We start from the raw sequence: 22,936 nt of genomic DNA on the forward strand, positions 1-22,936 counted from the left end.
TATCACCCTCACAACACAATACTCACACTGGCACTTGGAATGGCCCTTATATACACACAAACGTGGTCCCGACACACACATACATAAGAAACACACACAAACACACATCGACTTTTTCATAAAGGCATACACAGTGGGGTTCCCCAAAACACTCACACACACACACACAAACACACACTATCACATCAATCAAAGCACTCACACTGGGTCTCCGGCAGAGTCATCAACACTTCGATTACCCTAACATACTCACAAACGTGGTCCGACACAACATACACAAGAAACACACACAAACACCCATCGAATTTTTATTACAGGCACAAACAGTGGGTTCTGAAACACACACACACACACACAATCACACTCGTAGCACAGCACTCACACTGGGTCTCCAGCAGAGCCATCAACACTTGGAACCGCCCTAACATACAATCGTGGTCCCGACACACACATACACCAGAAACACACACAAACACCCAACGACTTTTTGGTACAGGCATACACAATGGTTTCCCACAAACACACACACACACACACACACTATCACACTCACAACACAGCACTTACACTGGCACTTGGAACTGCCCTAACAGACTCACAAGCATGGTCTCGACACACACATACACAAGAAAAACACACAAACACACATAGACTTTTTCTTACAGGCACACACAGTGGGGTTCCCAAACACACACACACACACACACACACACACACACACACTATCACATTCACAACACAACACTCACACTTGGTCCCCGGCATAGCCATCAACACTTGAAATTGCCTAACATACTCCAAAACGAGGTCCCGACACACACATACAGAGGAAACACTCGCAGACACCCATCGATTTTTTCTAACATGCGCACACTGTGTTTTTCCGCAAACACACACACACACACCACACACACAGAATCAAACTCACAACACAGCACTCACACTGGGTCCCCGGCAAAGCCATCATCACTTGGAACTGCCCTAACATACTCAAAAATGTGGTCCTGACACACACATACACAAGAAACTCACACAAACACCCGTCGACTTATTCTTACAGGCATATACAATGGTGACCCGGCAAAACACACACACACACACACTTGCACACTCACAACACAGCACTCACCCTGGCACTTGGAACTGGCCTAACATACTCAGAAAGGTGGTCCTGACACACACATACACAAGAAACACACACAAACACCCATCGCATTTTTCTTAGAAGCATACACACTGGGGTTCCCCAAACACACACACACACACACACAGACACTAACACACTGTCACACTCACAACACAGCACCAACACTGGGTCTCCAGCAGAGACTTCAACACTTGGAACTGCCCTAAGTATTCACAAACGTGGTCCCGAAACACACCTATACAAGACACACACACAAAATCCCATCGACTTTTTCTTACAGGCATACACAATGGATTCCTCCAAACACGCACACACACACACACAACTGTCACACTCATGAGAGAGCACTCACATTGGTCTCCAGCAGAGCCATCAACACTTGGAACTGCCCTAACATATTCACAAACGTGGTCCCAACACACACACACAAGAAACACACGCAAACACGCAACGGCTTATTCTTACAGGCATATACAATGGTTTCCCGCAAACACACACACACACACACACACACTGTCACACTCACAACACAGCACTCACACTCGGTCCCAGGCATAGCCATCAAAACTTGGAACTGCCCTAAGTACTCACAAACGTGGACACAACACACACATATACAAGACACACACACAAATTCCCATCGACCTTTTCTTACAGGCATACACAGTGGGGTGCCCAAACACACACATACACACACACACCACACTATCACACTCACAACACAGCACTCACACTGGGTCTCCAGCAGACCATCACACTTGAAACTGCCCTAACATACCCACAAACATGGACCCGACACAGACATACACAAGAAACACAAAAAAACACACATCGACTTTTTCTTACAGGCATATAAAATGGTTTCCCACAAAACACACACACACACACACACACACTATCACACTATCACACTATCACAGTCAAACACAGCACTCACACTGGATCTCCGGCAGAGCCATCAACACTTGGAACTGCCCTAACATAGTCACAAGTGTTGTCCTGACACACACACAAGAAACACACACAAACACCCATCGACTTTTTCTTACAGGCATACACAATGGTTTCCCGCAAACACACACACACACACACTGTCACACTCACAACACAGCACACACACTGGGTCTCCAGCAGAACCATCAACACTTGGAACTGCCATAAGTACTCACAAACGTGGTCCCGACACACACATACACAAGAAACACACACAAACACCCATCGACTTTTTCGTACAGGCATACACAATGGGGTTCCCAAACACACACACAAACACACTATGACATTCACAACGCAGCACTCACACTGGGTGTCCAGCAGAGCCATCAACACTTGGAACTGCCCTAACATACTAACAAACGTGGACCCGACACACACATACACAAGAAACACAAAAAAGACCCATCGACTTTTTCTTACAAGCATACACAATGGTTTCCTGCAAACACACACAAGCACACACACTGTCACACTCAAAACACAGCACTCACACTGGGTCCCCGGCATAGCCATCAACACTTGGAATTATCTTAACATACTCAAAACGACGTCCCGACACACACATACAGAGGAAACACACGCAGACACCCATCGATTTTTTCTTACAGGCACACACAGTGGTTTTCCGCAAACACACACACACATACAGTATCACACTCACAACACAGCACTCACACGTGGTCACCAGCATAGCCAACATCACTTGGCACCGCCCTCACCTACTCACAAACGTGGTCCCGACACACACATACACAGAAACTCACACAAACACCCATCCTCTTATTCTTACAGGCATATACAATGGTTTCCCGGATACACACACACACACAAACACACTTGCACACTCACAACACAGCACTCACCCTGGCACTTGGAACTGGCCTAACATACTCAGAAACGTGGTCCTGACACACACATACACAAGAAACACACACAAACACCCATCGCATTTTTCTTAGAAGCATACACACTGGGGTTCCCCAAAAACACACACACACACAACACAGACACTAACACACTGTCCCACTCACAACACAGCACTCACACTGGGTCTCCAGCAGAGGCATCAACACTTGGAACTGTCCTAAGTAGTCACAAACGTGGTCTCGAAACACACATATACAAGACACACACACAAACTCCCATCGACTTTTTCTTACACGCATACACAATGGTTTCCTTCAAACACACACACACACAACCGTCACACTCATGACAGAACACTCACATTGAGTCTCCAGCAGAACCATCAACACTTGGAACTGCACTACATATTCACAACGAGGTCCCAACACACACAAGCACACAAGAAACACACACAAACACCCATCGACTTATTCTTATAGGCATATACAATGGTTTCCCGCAAACACACACAAACACACACACTGTCACACTCACAACACAGCACTCACACTGCATCTCCAGCAGAGCCATCAACACTTGGAACTGCCCTACGTACTCACAAACGTGGTCCCGACACGCACATATACAAGACACACACACAAACTCCCATCGAACTTTTCTTACAGTCATGCACAGTGGGATTCCCAAACACACACATACACACACAAACCACACTATCAACTCACAACACTGCACTCACACTGGGTCTCCAGCAGAGCCATCACACTTGGAACTGCCCTAACATACTCACAAACGTGGACCCGACACACACATACACAAGAAACACACAAAAACACCCAGCGACTTTTTCTTACAGGCATATACAATGGTTTCCCAAAAAACACACACACCGCACACACACACACTAGCACCCTCACAACACAGTACTCACACTGGGACTTGGAATGGCCCTTATATACACACAAACGTGGTCACGACACACACATACACGAGAAACACACACAAACACACATCGACTTTTTCTTACAGGCATATACAATGGTTTACCACAAAACACACACACCGCACACACACGCACTAGCACCCTCACAACACAGTACTCACACTGGGTCTCTGGCAGAGCCATCAACCCTTGGAACTGCCCTAACGTAGTCACAAATGTTGTCCAGACACACACACATGAAACACACAAACACCCATCGACTTTCTCTTACAGGCATATACAATGGTTTCCCCAAACACACACACACACACACACACACTATCACCCTCACAACACAGTACTCACACTGGGACATGGAATGCCCTTTATATACACACTTACGTGGTCCTGACACACACATACACAAGAAACACACACAAACACACATCGACTTTTTCTAAAATGCAAACACAGTGGGGTTCCCCAAAAACACACACACACACACACACACAAACACACCCTATCACACTCAAACACAGCACTCACACTGGGTCTCAGGCAGAGCCTTCAACACTTGGAACCGCCCTAACATACTCACAAACGTGGTCCCGACACAGACATACAGAAGAAACACACACAAACACCCATTGACTTTTTGTTAAGGCATACACAATGGTTTCCCGCAAACACACACACACACACACTATCAAACTCACAACACAGCACTTACACTGGCACTTTGAACTGCCCTAACTTACTCACAAACGTGGTCTCGACACACATACACAAGAAAAATACACACCCATCGGCTTTTTCTTACAGGCATACACAGGCGGTTCCCAAACACACACACACACACACACACACACACACACAGTATCACATTCACAACACAGCACTCACACTGGGTCTCCGGCAGAGCCATCAACACTTGGACTACCCTAACATACTCACAAACGTGGTCCCGACACACACATACACAAGAAACACACACAAACACCGATCGACTTTTTATTACAGGCATAAACAGTGGGTTCTGAAACACACACACACACACAATCACACTCATAGCACAGCAATCACACTGGGTCTCCAGCAGAGCCATCAACACTTGGAATTGCCCAAACATACTCACAATCGTGGTCCCGACACCCACATACAAAGAAACACACACAAACACCCATCGCCTTTTTGGTACAGGCATACACAATGGTTTCCCGCAAACACACACACACACACAATCACACTCACAACACAGCACTTACACTGGCACTTGGAACTGCCTAACATACTCACAAACGCCCGACACACACATACACAAGAAAAACACACAAATACCCATAGACTTTTTCTTACAGGCACACACAGTGGGGTTCCCAAACACACACACACACACACACACACACACACTATCACATTCACAACACAGCACTCACTAGGTCCCCGGCATAGCCATCAACACTTGAAATTGCCCTAACATACTCAAAAACGAGGTCCCGACACACACATACAGAGGAAACACTCGTAGACACCCATCGATTTTTTCTTACAGGCGCACACTGTGGTTTTCCGCAAACACACACACACACACACACAGTATCACACTCACAACACAGCACTCACACTGGGTCCCTGGCAAAGCCATCATCACTTGGAACTGCCCTAACGTACTCAAAAACATGGTCCTGACACACACATACACAAGAAACTCACACAAACACCCATCGACTTATTCTTACACGCATACGTAATGGTGACCCGGAGAAACACACACACACACACACACTTGCACACTCACAACACAGCACTCACCCTGGCACTTGGAACTGGCCTATCATACTCAGAATCATGGTCCTGAAACACACATACTCAAGTAACACACACAAACACCCATCACATTTTTCTTAGAAGCATACACACTGGGGTTCCCCAACACAAACACACACACAGACACTAACACACAGTAACAATCACAACACAGCACTCACACTGGGTCTCCGGCAGAGCCAGCAACACTTGGAACTGCCCTAACATAGTCACAAACGTTGTCCGACACACACACAAGAAACACACACAAACACCCATCGACTTTTTGTTACAGGCATACACAATGGTTTCCCGCAAACACACACACCACACACACACACTATCAACTCACAACACAGCACTCACACTGGCACTTGGAACTGCCCTTATATACACACAAATGTGGTTCCGACACACACATACACAAGAAACAAACACACATCAAATTTTTCATACAGGCATACAGAGTGACGTTCCCCCAAACACACACACACACACACACACACACACACTATCACACTCACAACACAGCAATCAAACTGAGTCTCCAGCAGAGCCATCCACACTTGGAACTGCCCTAACATCCTCACAAACATGGTACCGACACACACATATACAAGAAACACACGCAAACACCGATTGACTTTTTCTTACAGGCACACACAATGGTTTCCCGCAAACACACACACACACACACAAACAACTGTCACACTCATGACAGAGCACTCACAAGGAATCTCCAGCAGAGCCATCAACACTTGGACCTGCCCTGACAAACTCACAAACGTGGTCCCGACACACACATACACAAGAAACACACACAAACAACCATCGACTTTTTATTACAGACATGCAAAATGGTTTCCCGCAAACACACAGACACACACACACACTGTCAAACTCACAACACAGCACTCACAATGGTATCCAGCAGATCCATCAACACTTGGAACTGACCTAACATACTCACAAACGTGGTTCCGACACTCACATACACAAGAAACTCACACAAACACCTATCGACTTTTTCTTACAGGCATATACAATGGTTTCCCCCAAACACACACACACACACACACACACACACACCACTATCACACTCACAGCACAGCACTCACACTGGTTCTCCAGCAGAGCCATCAACACTTGGAACTGCCCTAACATACTCACAAACGTGGTCCCGACACACACATACACTAGAAACACACACAAACAACCATCGACTTTTTCTTACAGTCATACACAAAGGTTTCCCGCAAACACACACACACACACACACACACTATCACATTCACAACACAGCACTCACACTGGGTGTCCAGCAGAGCCATCAACACTTGGAACTGCCCTAACATACTCACAAACGTGGTCCCGACACACACATACACAAGTAACACACACAAACACCCATCGACTTTTTCGTACAGGCATACACAAGGGTTTCCCACAAACACACACACACACTATCACACTCACAACACAGCACTCACACTGACACTTGGAACTGCCCTTATATACACACAAACGTGGTCCCGAAACACACATACACAAGAAACACACACAAACACCGATAGACTTTTTATTACACGCATACACAGTGGGTTCCGAAACAAAAACACACACACACAATCACACTCACATCACAGCACTCACACTGGGTCTCCAGCAGAGCCAACAACACTTGGAATTACCCTAACATACTCACAAACGTGGTAGGACACACACATACACTAGATATACACACAAACAACCATCGACTTTTCCTTACAGGCATACACAAAGATTTCCCAAAAACACACAAACACACACACACACACACACACACTATCACACAATATCACATTCAGAAGACAGCACTCACACTGGGTCTCTAGCAGAGCCATCAACACTTGAAACTGCCCTAACATACTCAAAAACATGGTACCGACACACACATAGAGAAGAAACACACACAAACACCCATCGACTTTTTCTTACAAGCATACACAGTGGGTTCCCAAACACAAACACACACACACTATCACACTCACAACACAGCACTCACATTGGGTCTCCAGTAGAGACATCAACACTTGGAACTGCTCTAAAATACTCACAAACGTGGTCCCAACACACACACACACAAGAAACATACACAAACACGCATCGACTTTTTCTTACACACATATACAATAGTTTCGCGCAAACACACACACACACACACACACACTATCACACTATCAGAGTCAAACATAGCACTCCCACTGGGTCTCCGGCAGAGCCATCAACACTTGGAACTGCCCTAACATACTCACAAACGTGGTCCCGACACACACATACACAAGAAACACACAAAAACACCCATTGACTTTTTCTTACAGGCATATACAATGGTTTCCCGCAAACACACACACACACAGACACACATACACACACACACTATCACAGTCAAACACAGCACTCACACTGTGTCTCAGGGAGAGCCATCAACACTTGGAACTGCCCTTATATACACACAATGTGGTCCCGACACACACATACAAAAGAAACACACGCATACACCCATCGACCTTTTCTTACAGGCATACACAGTGGTTTCCCGCAAACACACACACACGCACACACACTGTCACCATCACAACATGGCACACACAGTGGGTCTCCAGGAGAGCCATCAACACTTGGACTGCTCTGAGATACTCACAAACGTGGTCCCGAAACACACATAACAGGAAACACACAAAAACAGCCATCGACTTTTTCTTAGAGGCATATACAATGGTTTCCCGCAAACACACACACACACAGACACACACTATCACACTATCACAGTCAAACACAGCACTCACACTGGGTCTCAGGGAGAGCCATCAACACTTGGATCTGCCCTAACATGCTCACAAACATTGTACCGACACACACATACACAAGAAACACACACAAACAGCCATCGACTTTATGTTACAGGCATACACAATGGTTTCCTGGAAACACACACACACACACTATCACACTCACAACACAGCACTTACACTGGCACTTGGAACTGCCCTAACATACTCACAAATGGGTCTGGAAACACACATACACAAGAAAAACACACAAACACCCATCGAATTTTTCTTACAGGCATACACAATGGGGTTCCCAAACACACACACACACACACACACACTATCACACTCACAACACAGCACTCACACTGGCACTTGGAACTGCCCTTATAGACACACCAACGTGGTCCCGACACACACATACAAGAGAAACACAGCCATCGACCTTTTCTTACAGGCATACACAGTGCTTTCCCACAAACACACACACACACGCACACACACTGCCACCATCACAACATGGCACACACAGTGGGACTCCAGCAGAGCCATCAACACTTGGACAGCCCTGACATACTCACAAACGTGGTCCCAACACACACATACACAAGAAACACACAAAACACCCATCGAATTTTTGTTACTGGCATACACAATGGTTTCCTGCAAACACACACACACACTCACTATCACACTCACAACACAGCACTCACACTGGCACTTGGAACTGCCCTAACATACTCACAAACGTGGTCCCGACACAAACATACACTAGAAACACACACAAAGAACTATCGACTTTTTCTTACAAGCATACACAGTGGGGTTCCGAAACACACACACCCACACAATCACACTCACAACAAGAACTCACACTGGGCCTACAGCAGAGACATCAACTTGGAACTGCCCTAACATAATCACAAACAGGATACCGACACACACATACACAAGAAACACACACAAACACCCATCGACTTTTTCTTACAGGCATACACAATGGTTTCCTACAAACACAAACACACACAATCACACACTATCACACTCAAACACAGCACTCACACAGGGTCTCCAGCAGATCCATCAACACTCGGAAGTGCCCTAACATACTCACAAACGTTGTCCCGATGCACACATACACAAGAAAGATGCACAGACACCCATCGACTTTTTGTTACAGTCATACACAATGGTTTCCCGCAAACACACACACATACACACACACACACTATCACACTAACAAAACACACTCACACTGGCATTTGGAACTGCCCTTATATACAAACAAGTGTGGTCCTAACACACACACATGCACAAGAATCACACACAAACACTAATCGAATTTTGCCTACAGGCAGACACAGTGGGGTGCCCCCAAACACACACACACACACACAAACACACACAATCACATTAGAACATAGCACTCATCCTTGGTCGCCAGCAGAGCCACAACACTTGGAACTCCCCTAACATACTTCCAAACGTGGTCCCGACACACACATACACAAGAAACACACACAAACACCCATCGACTTATTGTTACAGTCATACACAATCATTTCCCGCAAACACACACAGACACACAACTGTCAAACTCATGAAAGAGCACTCACACTGGGTCCCCGGCATAGCCATCAACACTTGGATTGCCCTAACATAATAAAAAACGAGGTCCCGACACACACATACACAAGAAACAGACGTATATACCCATCGACCTTGTATTACAGGCATAAACAGTGGGGTTCCGAAACACACACTCACACACAATCACACTCACAACACAGCATGCACACTGGGTCTCCAGCAGAGCCATCAACACTTGGAACTGCCCTCAAATACTCAAAAACATGGTACCTACACACACATACACAAGAAACACACACAAACACCCTTCGACTCTTTCTTACAGGCATACACAATGGTTTCCCGCAAACACACACACACACTATCACACTCACAACACAGCACTTACACTGGCACTTGGAACTGCCCTAACATACTCACAAACGTGGTCTTGACACACACATACACAAGAAAAACACAGAAACACCCATCGAATTTTTCTTACAGGCATACACAGTAGGGTTCCCAAACACACACACACACACACACACACACACACACACACACACTATCAAATTCACAACAGGCACTCACACTGGGTCTCCAGCAGAGCCATCAACACTTGGAACTGTACTAACATACTCACAAACGTGGTCCTGACACACACATACACAAGAAACACACACAAAAACCCATCGACTTTTTCTTACAGGCATACACATGGTTTACCGCAAACACACACACACACACACACACACTATCACACTCACAATACAGCACTCACACTGGCACTGGGAACTGCCCTTATATACACACAAACAAGGTCCCGACACACACATACACAAGAAACACATGCATACACCCATCGACATTTTCTTACAAGCATACACAATAGCTTCCCACAAACACACACACAACACACATACTATCACACTCACAACAGAGCACTCACACTGGGTCCCTGGCATAGCCATCAAAACTTGGAACTGCCCTAACATACTCAAAAACGAGGTCCCGACACACACCTACACAAGAAACACACGCGTACACCATCGACCCTTTCTCAAAGGGATACACAGTGGTTTCCCACAAACACACACACACGCACACACACTGTCACCATCACTACATGGCACGCACAGTGGGTCTCCGGCAGAGCTATCAAAACTTGGACTACCCTGACATACTCACAACGTGGTCCCGACACACACATACACAAGAAACACACAAACACCCATCGACTTTTTGATACTGGCATACACAATAATTTCCTGCAAACACACACACACACTCACTATCACACTCACAACAAAGCACTCACACTGGCACTTGGAACTGCCCTAACATACTCACAAACGTGGTCCTGACACACACATACACAAGAAACACACACAAACACCCATCTTCTTTTCCTTACAGGCATACACCGTGGCATTCTAAAACTCACACACACACACACAAACACACTCACAGCACAGCACTCACACTGGGTCTCTAGCAGAGCCATCAACACTTGGAACTGCCCTAACATACTTACAAACATGGTACCAAAACACACATACACAAGAAACACACACAAACACCCATCGACTTTTTCTTACAGTCATACACAATGGTTTCCTGCAAACACAACACACACGCACACACACACACACTCACACTCAAAACACAGCACTTACACTGGGTCTCAGGCAGAGCCATCAACACTTGGACCGCCCTAACATACTCACAAACGTGGTCCCGACACACACATACACAAGAAACACACACAAACACCCATCAACTTTTTGGTACAGGCATACACAATGGTTTCCTGCAAACACACACACACGCACACACACTGCCACCATCACAACATGGCACACACAGTGGGTCTCCGGCAGAGCCATCAACACTTGGACTGCCCTGACATACTCACAAACGTGGTCCCAACACACACATACACAAGAAACACACAAAACACCCATCGACTTTTTGTTACTGGCATACACAATGGTTTCCTGCAAACACACACACACACTCACTATCACACTCACAACACAGCACTCACACTGGCACTTGGAACTGCCCTAACATACAAACGTGGTCCCGACACAAACATACACAAGAAACACACACAAAAACACATACACTTTTTCTTACAGGCATACACAGTGGGGTTCCGAAACACACACACATACACAATCAAACTCACAACAAGCACTCACACTGGGTCTCCAGCAGAGACATAAACACTTGGAATTGCGCTAACACACTCACAAACAGGGTACCGACACACACATACACAAGAAACACACAAATACACACATCGACTTTTTTTAAGGGATACACAATGATTTCCTGCAAACACACAAACACACACATACACACAATCACACTCAAACACAGCACTCACACTGGGACTCAGGAAGAGCCATCAACCCTTGGAACTGTCCTAACATACTCACAAATGTGGTCCCGACACACACATACACAATAAACACACACAAACACACATCGCCTTTTTTTTTTTTTACCCATCGACTTTTTGGTACAGGCATACACAATGGTTTCCCGCAAACACACACACACGCACACACACTGTGACACTCACAACACAGCACTCACACTGGCACTTGGAACTGCCCTAACATATCGCAAACATTGTCTCAACACACACATACACAAGAAAAACACAGAAACACCCATCGAATTTTTCTTACAGGCATACGAGTGCTGATCCCTACCACACACACACACACACACACACACACACACACACTATCACATTCACAACACAGCAGTCACACTGGGTCTCCAGCAGAGCCATCAACATTTGGATCTGCCCTAACATATTCACATATGTTGTCCCTACACACACATACACAAGAAACACACACAAACACCCATCGACTTTTTCTTACAGGCATACACAATGGTTTCCTGCAAACACACACACACACACACACACACACACTATCACACTCAAACACAGCACTCACACTGGGTCTCCAGCAGAGGCATCAACACTTGGAAGTGCCCTGACATCCTCACAAACGTTGTCCTGACACACACATATACAAGAAACACGCAGAAACACCCATCGACTTTTTCTTACAGTCATACACAATGGTTTCCTGCAAACACACACACACACACACACACACACACATATCACACTCTCAACACAGTACTCACATTGGCACTTGGAATGCCATTATATACAAACAAATGTGCTCCCGACACACACATACACAAGAAACACACACAAACACACATTGACTTTTTCTTCCAGGCATACACAGAGGGGTCCCGAAACACACACACACACACACACAATCACACTCACAACACAGCACTCACACTGGGTCTCCGGCTGAGCCATCAACACTTGGAACTGCCCTAACTTATCACAAACGTGGTCCCGACACACACATACACAAGCAAAACACACAAACACGCATCGATTCCGTGTTACAGTCATACACAATCATTTCCCGCAAACACACACAGACACACATGTGTCAAACTCATGAAAGAGCACTCACACTGGGTCCCCGGCATAGCCATCAACACTCGGATTGCCCTAACATAATAAAAAACGAGGTCCCGACACACACATACACAAGAAACACACGCATACACCCATCGACCTTGTATTACAGGCATACACAGTGGGGTTCTGAAACACACACTCACACAAAATCACACTCACAGCACAGCACTCACACTGGGTCTCCAGCAGAGCCATCAACAAACACTTGGAACTGCCCTAACATACTCACAAACATGGTACCTACCACACATACACAAGAAACACACACAAACACCCTTCGACTTTTTCTTACAGGCATACACAATGGTTTCCCACAAACACACACACACACACACTCATACTCAAACACAGCACTCACACTGGGTCTCAGGCAGAGCCATCAACACTTGGAACCGCCTAACATACTCACAAACATGATCGCGACACACACATACACAAGAAAGACACACAACACATATCGACTTTTTGGTACAGGCATACACAATAGTTTCCTGCAAACACACACACACAAACACTATCTCACTCACAACACAGCACTTTCACTGGCACTTGGAACTGCCCTAACATACTCACAATCGTGTCTCGTACACACATACACAAGAAAAACACACAAACACCCATCGAATTTTTCTTACAAGCATACACAGTAGGGTTCCCAACACTAACACACACACAAACACACACACACACACACTATCAAATTCACAACACAGCACTCACACTGGGTCTCCAGCAGAGCCATCAACACTTGGAACTGTCCTAACATACTCACAAACGTGGTCCCGACACACACATACACAAGAAACACACAGAAAAACCCATTGACTTTTTCTTACAGGCATACACATGGTTTCCTGCAAACACATACACACACATACACTATCACACACAATACAGCACTCACACTGGCACTGGGAACTGCCCTTATATACACACAAACGTGGTCCCGACACACACATACACAAGAAAACACGCATACAACCATCGACATTTTCTTACAGGCATACACAATAGCTTCCTGCAAACACACACACACACACACATACTATCACACTCACAACAGAGCACTAACACTGGGTCCCCGGCATAGCCATCAAAACTTGGAACTGCCCTAACATACTCAAAAACGAGGTCCCGACACACACATACACAAGAAACACATGCGTACACCCATCGACCTTTTCTTACAGGCATACACAGTGGTTTTCCGCAAACACACACACACGCACACACACTGTCACCATCACAACATGGGGTTCCGGCAGAGCCATCAACACTTGGACTGCCCTGACAGACTCACAAAAGGGGTCCCGACATACACATACACAGGAAACACACGCAGACACCCATCGACTTTTTCTTACAAGCAGACACAGTGGGTTACCCAAACCACACACACACACACACACACACACACACACTATCACACTCACAACACAGCACTCACACTGGGTCCCCTGCATAGCCATCATCACTTGGAACTACACTAACATACTCACAAACGTGGTCCCGACACACACCTACACATGAAACACACAGAAACACCCACTGACTTTTTGTTAGAGAAATACACAATGGTTTTTGCAAACACACACACACACACACACACTATCACATCACAACACAGCACTTTCACTGGCACTTGGAACTGCCCTAACATACTCACAATCGTGGTCTCGTACACACATACACAAGAAAAACACACAAACACCCATCGACTTTTTCTTACAAGCATACACAGTAGGGTTCCCAACACTAACACACACACACACACACTATCAAATTCACAACACAGCACTCACACTGGGTCTCCAGCAGAGCCATCAACACTTGGAACTGTCCTAACATACTCACAAACGTGGTCCCGACACACACATACACAAGAAACACACAGAAAAACCCATCGACTTTTTCTTACAGGCATACACATGGTTTCCCGCAAACACATACACACACACACACTATCACACACAATACAGCACTCACACTGGCACTGGGAACTACCCTTATATACACACAAACGTGGTCCCGACACACACATACACAAGAAAACATGCATACAACCATCGACATTTTCTTACAGGCATACACAATAGCTTCCTGCAAACACACACACACACACACACACACACACACATACTATCACACTCACAACAGAGCACTAACACTGGGTCCCCGGCATAGCCATCAAAACTTGGAACTGCCCTAACATACTCAAAAACGAGGTCCCGACACACACATACACAAGAAACACATGCGTACACCCATCGACTTTTTCTTATAGGCATACACAGTGGTTTTCCGCAAACACACACACACGCACACACACTGTCACCATCACAACATGGGTTTCCGGCAGAGCCATCAACACTTGGACTGCCCTGACAGACTCACAAAAGTGGTCCCGACACACACATACACAGGAAACACACGCAGACACCCATCGACTTTTTCTTACAAGCAGACACAGTGGGTTACCCAAACCACACACACACACACACACACACACACACTATCACACTCACAACACAGCACTCACACTGGGTCCCCTGCATAGCCATCATCACTTGGAACTACACTAACATACACACAAACGTGGTCCCGACACACACCTACAGAAGAAACACACAGAAACACCCACTGACTTTTTGTTAGAGAAATACACAATGGTTTTTGCAAACACACACACACACTATCACACTCACAACACAGCACTCACACTGGCACTTGGAACTGCACTTATATACACACAAACTTGGTCCCGACACACACATACACAAGAAACACACGCATACACCCATCGACTTTTTCTTACAGGCATACACAATGGTTTCCCGCAAACACACAAACACACACACACACACAATCACAGTGAAACACAGCAACCACACTGGGTCTCAGGGAGAGCCATCAACACTTGGAACTGCACTACATACTCACAAACGTGGTCCCGACACACACATACACAAGAAACACACACAAAAACCCATCGACTTTTTCTTACAGGTATACACATGGTATCCCGCAAACACACACACACACACACACACACACACTATCACACTCACAATAAAGCACTCACACTGGCACTGGGAGCTGCCCTTATATACACACAAACATGGTCCCGACACACACATACACAAGAAACACATGCATACAACCTTTGACTTCTTCTTACAGGCATACACAATGGTTTCCCGCAAACAAACAGACACAAACAGTATCACACTCACAACACAGCACTCACACTGGCTCCCCGGCATAGCCAACAAAACTTGGAACTGCCCTAACATACTCAAAACGAAGTCCCGACACACACATACATAAGAAACACACGCGTACACCCATCGACCTTTTCTTACAGGGATACACAGTGGTTTCCCGCAAACACACACACACACAGGCACACACACTGTCACCATCACAACATGGAACACACAGTGGGTCTCTGGCAGAGCCATCAACACTTGGACTGCCCTGACATACTCACAAACATGGTCCCAAACACACATACAAAATAAACACACAAACACCCATCGACTTTTTGTTAATGGCATACACAATGGTTTCCTGCAAACACACACACACACACTCACTATCACACTCACAACACAGCACTCACACTGGCACTTGGAACTGTCCTAACATACTCACAAACGTGGTCCCGACACACACATACACAAGAAACACACACAAACACCCAACGACTTTTTCTTACAGGCATACACAATGGGGTTCGGTAACACACACACACACACAATCACACTCACAACACAGCACTCACACTGGGTCTCCAGCAGAGCCATCAACACTTGGAACTGCCCTAACATACTGACAAACATGGTACCTACACACACATACACAAGAAACACACACAAACACCCATCGAATTTTGCTACAGGCATACACAATGATTTCCTCCAAACACACACACACACACACACTATCACACTCAAACACAGCACTTACACTGGGTCTCAGGCAGAGCCATCAACACTTGGAACCGCCCTAACATACTCACAAACGTGATCGCGACACACATATACACAAGAGACACACACAAACACCCATCTACTTTTTGGTACAGGCATACACAATATTTTCCCGCAAACACACACACACTATCACACTCACAACACAGCACTCAAACTGGCACTTGGGACTGCCCTTATATACACACAAACGAGGTCTTGACACACACATACACATGAAACACACACAAACACACATCGACTATTCTTACAAGCATACACAGTGGGGTTCCCCCAAACACATACACACACACACACAAACACACACTATCACACTCACAACACAGCACTCACACTGGGTACCCGGCATAGCCATCAAAACTTGGAACTGCCCTAACATACTCAAAAACGAGGTCCCGCACACACATACACAAGAAACTCACACAAACACCTATCTTCTTTTTCTTACCGGCATACACAATGGTTTCCCGCAAACACACACACACACACACACACACACACACACACACAACTGTCACACTCATGACAGAGCACTCACATTGGGTCTCCAGCAGATCCATCAACACTTGGAACTGCCCTAACATACTCACAAACGTGGTCCCTATACTCACATACACAAGAAACTCACACAAACACCTATCGACTTTTTCTTACCGGCATACACAATGGTTTCCCGCAAACACATAGACAAACACACACTGTCACACTCACAACACAGCACTCACACTGGGTCTCCAACAGAGCCATCAACACTTGGATCTCCCCTAACATACTCACAAACGTGGTCCAGACACACACATACACAGAAACACACAAAAACACCCATCGACTTTTTCTTACAGGAATATACAATGGTTTCCCGCAAAAACACACACACACACACAAACACACACACACTGTCACACTCAAAACACAGCACTCACACTGGGTCTCGAACAGAGCCATCAACACTTGGAACTGCCCTAACATACTCACAAACGTTGTTCTGACACACACATACACAAGAAACACACACAAACTCCCATCGACTTTTTGTTACAGTCATACACAATCATTTCCCGCAAACACACACACACACACACAACTGTCACACTCATGAAAGAGCACTCACAATGGATCCTCGGCATAGACATCAACACTTGGACTGCCATAACATAATCAAAAACGAGATCCCGAAACACATATACACAAGACACACACGAATACACCCATCGACTTTTTCTTAAGACATACACAATGATTTCCCTCAAACACACACACACAACACACACACACACAACACTGTCACACTCACAAAACAGCAATCACACTGGGTCCCCAGCATAGCCATTAACACTTGTAACTGCCCTAACATACTCAAAAATGAAGTCCCGCACACACATACACAAGAAACAAGAGCATACACCCTACGACTTTTTCTTACAGGCATACACAGTGGTTTCCCGCAAACACACACACACACACGCGCACACACTGTCACCCTCACAACATGGTACTCACACTGGGTCTCCGGCAGAGCCATCACACTAGGACTGCCCTGACATACTCAAAAACATGGTCCCAACACACACATACACAAGAATAACACACAAACACCGATCGACTTTTTCTTACAGACATACAGAGTGGGGTTCCGAAACACACACACACACACACAATCACACTCACAAAACAGCACTCACACTGGGTCTCCGGCTGAGCCATCAACACTTGGAAGTGCCCTAAAATATCACAAATGTGGTCCCGACACACACATACACAAAAAACACACACAATCACCCAACGACTTTTTCTTACAGGTATACACAATGGTTATTCCGCAAACAAACACACACACACACAAACACACACACACACTATCACACTCAAAACACAGCACTCACACTGGCTCTTGGAACTGCCCTTACATACACACAAACGTGGTCCCAACACACACATACAAAGGAAACACACACAAACACCCATTGAGTTTTTCTTACAGGCATACACAGAGGGTTTCCCCGAAACACACACACACACACACACACACACACACACACACTATCACATTCAGAACACAGCACTCACACTGGATCTCCAGCAGAGCCACAACACTTTGAACTCCCCTAACATACTCACAAACGTGGTCCCGACACACACATACACAAGATACACACACAAACACCCATCGACTTTTTCTTACAGGCATATACAATGGTTTCCCACAAACACACACACAGACATACACACAAACTATCACACTCAAACACAGTACTCACGCTGGATCTCCAGCAGAGCAATGAACACTTCGAACTGCGCTAACATACTCACAAACATGGGCCTGACACACACATACTCAGTAACACACACAAACAACTATCGACTTTTTCTTACAGGCATACACAATGGTTTCCCGTACACACACGCACACACACACTGTCACACTCACAACACAGCACTCACGATGGGTATCCAGCAGAGCCATCAACACTTGGAATTGCCCTAACATACTCACAAACGTGGTCCCGACACACACATACACAAGAAACTCACACAAACACCCATCTACTTATTCTTACAGGCATACACAATGATTTCCCGCAAACACAAACACACACACACAGACACTGTCACACTCACAACACAGCACTCACCCTGGCACTTGGAACTGCCCTAACATACTCACAAACGTGGTCCCGAAATACACATACACAAGAAACACACACAAACACCCATCGACTTTTTCTTAGAAGCCTACTTAGTGGGGTTCCCCCAAACTCACACACACACACAGGCACACACACACACTGTCACACTCACAACACAGCACTCACACTGGGTCTCCAGCAGAGCCATCAACACTTGGAAATGCCCTAATATACTCACAAACGTGGTCCTGACAAACACATACACAAGAAATACACCGAAACACCCATTGAGTTTTTCTTAGAGACATACACAATGGTTTCCCGCAAACACACACACACACACACACACACACACACGTACACACACTGTCTCCCGCACAGCACAGCACTCACACTGGATCTCCAGCAGACCCATGAACACTTGGAAATGCCCTGACATACTCACAAACGTGGTCTCGAAACACACATACACAAGAAACACACACAAACACCCATCGACTTTTTCATACAGGCATACACAATGGTTTCCTGTAAACACACACACACACACACTGTCACACTCACAACACAGCACCCACACTGGGCCTCGGCAGAGCCATCAATACTTGGAACTGCCCTAACATACTCACAAATGTGTTCCCGACACACACATACACAAGAAACACACACAAAGACCCATTGACTTTTTCTTACACGCATACAAAGACACACACACACACTATCACACTCACAACACAGCACTCACACTGGCACTTGAAACTGCCCTAACATACACACAAACGTAGTCCCGACACACAGATACACAAGAAACACACACAAACACCCATTGACTTTTTCTTATAGGCATACACAGTGGAGTTCCCCCAAACAGACACACACACACACACACACACACACACACACACACACACACACTAGCACATACAGCACTCACACTTGTGCCCTGATTTGCGCTGTCGGCGAAGGGTCCCAAAGAGTAAGTAAGTGGGTCCCCACTGGCAGTACGTTTCTGCAGAGGAAAGAGTCCTGAGTGGAGCGCTCCTCCTGGCCGAAGGGCTGTCCCGGTGTCTGATGAGCTCCATGTTGGGGCGGTCATCTCTGCCTCCTGTGGACCAGGTGGAGAAGAGGGACAGGAGAGGAGGTGGACCCTCAAGGCCCTTGATCCCTGCCCCACTGAGGGCCACCTAGCTTGCTGCTCATGAGCCCACAGGGACTTCCCAAATCAACAAGTCTCACCACCCCTGAGCTCGCTCCCACCACCAGCACGCCCCCAAGGACACACTTCCCCAGGTGACGTTCCCGACTACCTCTGCCACAACTGGGCCTAGTACCTCGCAACGAGGGCCCCAGCTCCATCTTCCTGTTGCCCATCAATGGTCCCTGCGTGGCCTTCCAGCGGTCCCTGGGCTGAAATGCTGACAGCTCAGCCTCTTTGGACTCTTGGCCTCAGGTCCTTGGGGAACTCTCTTCCTTCCTGCCTGTGGGAGCAGCTAGCTGTAGGTAGAGGAGGGATTCGTTCTTCGAGCTCAGGAAACCCTGCTGGGCCCATGGCCCCATGTCCGAAACAGCACTAGGTGGCACGACTGTGTGGCAGTGTTGGGGATCTGAAGCTTGATACACTCCTCGGAGACATAGAAGGGAGGTGGAGAGCCGCAATGCTGTGGGCCCAGGGAGGTTCCCTTGAGCCCCTGGAAAGGCTGTTCCCTCGTACGGGTCTACCCGGCTCCTTGAAACTTACTTGATTGGACGCGGGGTTCTCCCTCCTCCTGGGCCACCACAGGACTCAGTCCCACCAAGGCCGCATACGTGATACAGCATCCTCCTGGGGCATCACAGCATGCCCGCTATCTCTTGTGCGCATGCGTTCAGCGGCCCACGGCCTCTGAGAGTACGCTGCCTCCCGCAGACAACTAGGGGTGCCAGAGCTCCACCTGCCCGACCGTTTGCGGGAGCCACGTGCTCTCACCTCCAGCTCCTCTCCGCTGCTGGCTCTGCTCGCTCACGACCAGGACCACATGGAGAGCGCGGCGGGCTCCGGGGAAGGCGGGGTGCCCCGCCGTCCTGCACCACCTTGGTCCTGGAGGGGGGCCGTGAGGCGTCGGGGCCCCACGCCCAGGCAGGCGCCTGGGGGGAGGCAGGGCCGCTGCAGACCCTAGGTGCCGCCGGGATGGGCGCAGAGGCTGTGGTGGGTGCTGAGGCCCAGCAGGGAAGAGAGCAGGCCGGCCCCGGGGACGAGTTGGTGCTGGTGGTGGATATCATGGTAGCGCTGGACCCTGGTGTAGAGGAGGTTGGAGGGGAGCACACTGTAGAGGAATCAGAGGAGGAGGAGGACAAGGAGGCTGAGCAGGAAGCCAAAGTTGCGGTGGAGTCTCAGGACACAGTCAAGTCTGAGGAAGAGGAGAAAGCTGAAGTGGTGGCACGGCCTGAAGAGGCTGAGGAAGGGGAGGCTGTTGAGGATGAGAAGGAGGACACTGAGGAGGGGGCTGTTGCGGAAGAGTCTGAGATATACCTCCAAGAGGTTACGGAGGTGGGGGAGGAAGCTGATGAGGGAAATGAGAAGTCCACGGAGAAAGAGCATGAGGAGGCGGAGAAGGCTGAGGAGGATTCTGTGGACGGAGCATCTGAGGCCAAGGAGGAGGAGGCTAAGAAGGAGGAGGACGCA

Source organism: Ursus arctos, chromosome Y, assembly GCF_023065955.2.
Source record: "Ursus arctos isolate Adak ecotype North America chromosome Y, UrsArc2.0, whole genome shotgun sequence".
NCBI classification, from domain to species: Eukaryota; Metazoa; Chordata; class Mammalia; order Carnivora; family Ursidae; genus Ursus; species Ursus arctos.